The sequence below is a fragment of the Diadema setosum genome, chromosome 4 (assembly GCF_964275005.1).
Source record: "Diadema setosum chromosome 4, eeDiaSeto1, whole genome shotgun sequence".
Taxonomy (NCBI): domain Eukaryota; kingdom Metazoa; phylum Echinodermata; class Echinoidea; order Diadematoida; family Diadematidae; genus Diadema; species Diadema setosum.
The window spans coordinates 15,562,825-15,570,027 of NC_092688.1; positions in this window are offsets into that span (position 1 = coordinate 15,562,825).

Below are 7,203 nucleotides of genomic sequence, written 5' to 3' on the forward strand. Positions count from 1 at the left end.
GAATCAAAATAAGACCTTAAAGTATAAAATAGTATAAAATGTTCCTCTCAAATTGCCTGATTTTGATTTTGACCAATCGATATAATCCATCTACGATCTATAGAGATATTTGCATTTGATAAGACAAGATCAGCCAATTAATTATGTGAATTATGCATTGTCCCAGAACAATATGTCTCATATGTACGGATTTGAGTACAGTTTTCAAAGCTTTTTTTTTTCTAAAGATTCAAGACATTTTGATTTTGACATTTTTACATTTTGACTCCTGATCGACATAACTAGGTGTTAGAATTTAATTACAGTAGTCCTTGTAGAACCCACAAATGTCAAAATTGTCCACTATTGTCAAAATTTGCACAAAATGTCATAACAAGTCAACCACAACTGTCAAAATCTGATTAAGTACAAAATGTTATAGCACGTCAACCATAAATGTGAAAATTGTCATTTTTACTGCAAATGTCATAACGCGTCAACAACAAAATGTCAGAACTCATTGCTTGCATTAAAATAATGAAAAATAGTGAATCATACTTTTATTTGATCGACGTTTGTATATCCTGGAAGGTTGGTAGAGTTTTTTTCCACCTCCCTGGTCTGTCTGTCCGTCTGTCTGTTAAATGGGATGAAAGTATTGAAACTTGGTGGGTGGATGAAGGTTGATCCCAGAATTACCCGCAAATGCAATAACGCGTCAACCGCAAATGCCAAAACTCAGTGATTGCCTTATGAAGTGTACATGTACATAGAACATGTGTACATCATTGTGATTGCACCACAATTTTCTGAGTTCGCTCGCATCATATGCTACTGACTTATTCACTTTTGAGGTAGCTCTTCTTTTGTTTTGCCCAGTTCCATTTGATCAACGTTTGTTTGTTTGTCCGACTGTCTGTTTATTGGGATGAAACTTGGTGGGGCAATGGAATGAAGCACAAACGATTTTACTTGAATGATACAGTTGCAGGTATAATATGCATGTTAACGAGTAAAACTTGTTATTATGGTAGATGAGCACTTCCTTTTCTGGCGACATGGGGTATTTAGGGTTATATTAAACTTTGAATGATCTAATATTATCCCACATGACCTAAGCTTTATTGTTATCATATTTTAAAGGTCTATAGCCTCTCGAATGAATTGAACTAAATATGTTGAATTATTTCTAAGGGATACAATATCGATTTAAACTGTATGAACAAGCTGGCGACACGAAAATAGCAGTTTTGCACACTTATTGGGAGAATGGCTTTCTAGCGGTCTATCAGTGTACTACAACATAATTTATACATGTATAACGAGTGCATGTCTGAATTATGCCAGTATCGTTTAACTTGCCAGTACATGATTCTCCGCTTATTATTATTGTGCTCCCCGGTTTCTGTCAAAGGGAATGCACAGGGTCAAGTATGTCACATTGGAAGTGAAAATTGAAAGACAGAGGGGTGAGAGTAACCTGGAGGGGAGAGGGAGAGACAATTTTGTATTATAACACCACTGAGTACAGTCATGTTTAATGGGTATGTAACTAGACACCAGGACAGTGGCGGATTCAGAGGGGGGCGCAACCGGCGCACGCCCCCCCCCCCTTTATTTTTCGTTAAAAAACAAAAGAAATAAAAAGAAAAAATGAAATGAAACCCGCAAGTGGCACCAGAAATATTAGTCACGCCCCCCCCCCCCCCTCCCTAATTCCTGGATCCGCCCCTGCCAGGAGAACTTGTTCCTTCCCGTATAATGTTACTTGTTTTTCATAACTAATAATACATAAAGATTATTTCATTTCTATTCACATCTCACTCGGGTGCAGTCACTGTCATTACCCCAGTCATTTTGGCCAGCGGAAAAATATATTTTTCCACTATTTTCCATATATTTTTTTGCTATTTCATCATTTCATGATATATTTTTTGCCTATTTTCTTTGAAAATAGTCTAAAAATCACACTATTTTTCTGCTATTTTTCCCACCTTCCCAACTAGGTGGACTATTTTTTTACTATTTTCATTCACAAATAGTGGAAAAATAGCTCTATTTTTTAGCTATTTCAAATTTTCTTCCCATTCATGTACTATTTTTAAACTATTTTTTGGATACCACTAATTTTCTGCTATTTTCCTTGAATTTCATGTACTATTTTTTAACTATTTTTTGTCTCTAATTATATTTAAAAGACGATTACATTATTTTCTTGCTATTTTTTGCTCTCTCATCTCCTTCACATTTTGTTCTGCACTATTTTTTAGCTATTTTTTGCTATACACACATTCAATTTTTTTTTTTTTTTACATAGAAAGGGTCTAACCTACAGTACCGGTATTTGCAAAATCGGCTGACAAACTCTCACGCTCGATCACACCTGGGGAGTGTTTCATCAACGTTTGTCAGCGCTGACAACTTGAATCACACTATCAGTAGTATCACCATAATTAGTAACAGTCACGGTGACCATGCAGAGCATCTCAGCCAATCAAAACCAAGGATTTTGCTGACACTGGTCATGCAGTGCCGACAATTGTCGGCGCTGACAAGCGTTGATGAATTCACCCCCTGGATGGTACGTGTTTCATCAACGTTTGTCAGAGCGCTGACAAACGGCCTTTATGAAACACCCCCTGATCCTTTGAATGCCACATTGCATTCATGCGTACGTGTATAAGTACATTGCGAAGTGAGCAAACAATACTTGTATAAAAGTATGCGATTAGCGGTTTTTGTACAGTGTATGTAATCCTATTGCTACACACATGAATGGAAGATCGGGTTATTGAAAGTTTATCAAGCCAGACCCTAGTATATGTCACAATAACGTAAACAAAGTTGTCGGCAAAATTTATTTATAAATCAATCTACTAGGATTATAATTATTCAATGATGTTTATCACAAAAATGAATGCGAAAAGTCATATTTTGATGGTCATTATGCAAGTCATGACGGCCATCCAGACATCGAACGTGACTGCATCAACCGTGTGGAATACTGTGGTTTCAACAGGCGGGATTATTATCAGACAGTAATCTTACCATTGCAAGCATAATGCGGCTTCACTTTGTTGATTTACGAAAATCATAAAATGCAACGTCTATTCACTACGGAATAAAGCATGTAAAAACCTTGAACAAGATCACAGACTCTTGAAAATAAGCACGTAGTAACTCATTGTATCCCGTTCCCCGTGTACACAGAACAATAGAAAACTGTCTGGGACTCTGAATGCGATTCATCGGCGTGTATTATGTACGATGAAAAGGAGATCCGGATATGAGGCTCGTTCGTACAAAAGATTACGGAGAAAATCTTTACGAAAATATATTGAGCATAAAAAAATATTAATACAAATCATTAATAATATTTGGTATCACAACGTATATTTTTACAATTTAGCGCCCAAAATTAATGACAACAAATTATTGTGATCATAAACAGGAGTAAGATGTCCGTGCGCGTGTTGTTGTTGTTGTCGCTGATGGCCGTTAGACAGTGAGCGGTTTATCATGCGCATATCGTATCGCGCCGTTATTTGATTTGCGCCGTTCATTTCAAACTGCGGCGGCCGAACGGACGTGTACAACACAAGCTTAGTTGCTCTTTACAGTACAATAAGGGCCTAGAATATTTGTGAAATGGCATGCAAACGACGCAAGAGAATAAGATCAGGAACTGCTCCTTTTGGACTCTACTCGAAAAAGGTTGGTGAATTCAACTTTTAATAGAACTAGAAGACCTACGTAGTACATACAGTAGAACTCTAGTCCAGTATAGTATCTTAAACACTTACCGTTAGGTAGCTAAAAATAGCAGCAAAGTAAAGATTTGCAATGGCTGCCCTGCTCGCTCGATCCTTTCCGAGCTCTCGATCTGCAAGGTTTAGCTCTCACACCCATCGGCCTGACCACACAGTGAATGCCCTGATAATCACGGCTCTAACGTTAGAACCAACGGGGATCGAAATTGCACTGCACAGCAAACTTTTTACTTTGGGTTTGGCTTAATTACTTTTCAAGCCGCTGTGTGTATACTGACAAAAAGAAATTATTTTTACTTACTATGGATTTCTAGACCTGCGCAGACAATATGTACGGTATTCGTCATATAACAAAGTAAAATGTTAGTGTTAGATTCTAACCGTAACTATCGTATGTTAGAATCTAACAAGTTTAACGTTAGATCCAGACAACTTAACCTTGTTAGAAATTAAGACCGTTAAACTTAACAGTTGAGTTACAGAACCATTTATAGCAACGTGAAACTGTGTGAAAGAGTGTTAGAGCATTAATAACTCATCTTGGTAGACAAAACTAACATGTTAGGCCTAACGTTGGGAACTTTATTCACAAGGTCCTACAACTTCGTGTACATGTGATCTTTAATTGAAAGTCTGAACTGATTCCAAATTGGAAACCATTTGCATTTCATTTGCAGAATGCCAGAATTTAGAAAGGAATAATGCCCACGGTTAACGTTAGAGCTAGCCACGTAGTTTTAAATTGGCTACCGCGTTAGACCTACACTGACACTTTAGAAAACAATGACTCCTGTTCTAGTCTTGAGTGTTATCGAACACGGTTGTAACAAGTGTTACAACTTATTTTTAGATATAACAAAGACCAAAGTAAAAATTCAGGTGCAGCCTCATCAAGTCATCATCTCTGTGTATTTCTTTTTTGTTGTTTATAGACGTCTATATTTGTTTGGTTATAACAAAATTTTAAGAGATAGAACTCTAACATTATTTTGTTGTTGTTTCTTATTCATCAGAATCAATGATAGATTGACTGGCTGATGCATCGATAGAAGACTTGAAGTCCATCTGTGAAAAATGACCGTCGATCATGCTGTTCATTCCTTTCTTGGGTACCCGGTGCCGGTACATCTGCATAGTACATGTATGCAGCGCTGATTAACGTCAATACATGTATGGCATCCTCCTAGCTGAATTCTTCGGCGAAGAAGTCGATGCTCTGATGTCCTGCTTTTTTCTCGGCTTCTCCATGTCATCAAGGGGAAGGTATTCCTCTTTTATTGTTATTATTTTTGTTTTTGTTCAACCTATAGGGTGGCCCGTGAGGGGTTTGAGCATATTGTCTGCAACATACCAAAAATGTTTGTGCAACATCCTCAAAAACCAGCAGCATGCTACGAGCAACATCCTCAAAAGAAGTCGAATATTGGCAACATGCTCAAAATAAAATGTAATCAACAGGTGAAAGTGATGCATGCGTGCAAATATTGAAAAACATCAAACTACATTTTACTAAAGACAATTTGTGCACAAAACATGATATGGAGCGTTGAATGTAATGGGCTTCGCCTATATGTGACACATAGAAGTTAAAATGACTGTAAATTCTTTTAAAAACTTTAAAAGTACAATGTACACTGTGTCTTTGAACAGCATCTCACATGCACCTCAGAGTGATGAAATGACCAATAGTTGTAGCAATCTAATCCCATTCTTTACATGTTTGTTGCATGGTATCTATCCTGTGCAAGAACTACTGTTATTAGATGATAATAGTGCATTGAATAAATGTTCTATTCATTGCAGGAACAATCTTCAACAAGAAAATTCTCATGACTCTCGGTTGCGAAAGGGCATCCCAACGCTCTACAATGACAAAGCTACGGCACACTACCCAAGCTGTATCAGACCTCCTGCAAAGCGTCCAACAGAAGTTGTGCTGGAGCTTCCTGCCTATAGTCTTGGACATTAGAAGTGCAAGAACAGCTTTCATCTAAGTGTGCATACATGCTCTCATTTCAGGACTGTTAGGTTGCAAGATATGGTTTTAATGTTGTTTCGTTCCCCACCCCCATAGGTAGGCCCTGTTGTTCAGTGCTCCTGGTGTCACTGAAGTCCAAAGCTTTCATGTATTATCTAAGCTACATACATCTGTATTTTTATGTACATGAAACATGTCAAAATTTCACTGTACAAACGTGTATTTGACATTCAATTTAGAATTTTGTAGGTGTTATCATATCTCTAAATCATGTGACTGGCAGTACAGTAAGCCGTATGTACAACCACCGTGCTTTACATGAAGCAATAAACCTACTTTTTAATTGTCATTTAACTCGAACAAATGTGCATTCTTTGTCTTACAACGTTGTATTTGTTTACTGAGGTTCAGTACACTGTCTTCTTTGATTTGTTTAAACCTACATTTTTGCAATTCTTGGGAAATAATGTGGTATTTGTATGGTACATGTATCTTGTACTCTCACTTTTTTTCTTTATCTTGTACTCTCACTTTTTTTCTTTACTTTATTGTCATATTTTTTAGAGCGAAGCTATTTTTATTTTCTGGAAAAAATATGTTCAAAATATATTTTTTTGCTATTTTTCACTGATTTTCAGGCTATTTCTAAGCTATTTTTTTTCCTATTTTGGACGGGAGAATAATCCTTTCTTGGTCTATTTTTTGACTATTTTCTTGTCTATTTTTTGTCTATTTTTATGTTCCAAAACATATAAGGTAAAAATATATTTTTAACCTATTTTTCTTACTATTTCCATTATATTTCTGAGCTATTTTCTCACTATTTTTCAAATCAAGGAAATAGTAAGAAAATATATTTTTTTGCTTTTTTTCACTGATTTTCAGGCTATTTCTAGGCTATTTTTTTCCTATTTTGGACGGGAGAATAATCCTTTCTTGGACTATTTTTTTACTATTTTCATATCTATTTTTTGACTATTTTCATGTCTATTTTTAGTCTATTTTTATGTTCCAAAACATATAAGGTAAAAATATATTTTTATTCTATTTTTCTCACTATTTTCAATATATTTTCAAACTATTTTCTCCATATTTTTTCAGGTGTGGAAATAGTAAGAAAATATATTTTTGGGGTCTATTTTTGTTATATTTTCTCTCTATTTATAAACTATTCTATTTCGACTGGGGTATGCTTAGTGTAGGCCCATATATCATTTCAATTGCTTTCCCCGATGCAACATTTTTCTTTCTACCACCGAGAATAATCATGTCATCCTATTTTATTTCCATCAACAGTGAACTCTCAAAAAGAAAGTCCGACAGTTTAACATTATTTTTCCGCATTGTACGGTAGTTGGATGCATTACAATAACTAAGATGCGGTCGAAGTATATGCCTACTGTCTCAAATAAGCCAGATCATAATCAGCTCATGTGCACATGCATTGGTACAGATGACCTTCTTTTATCATAGCAG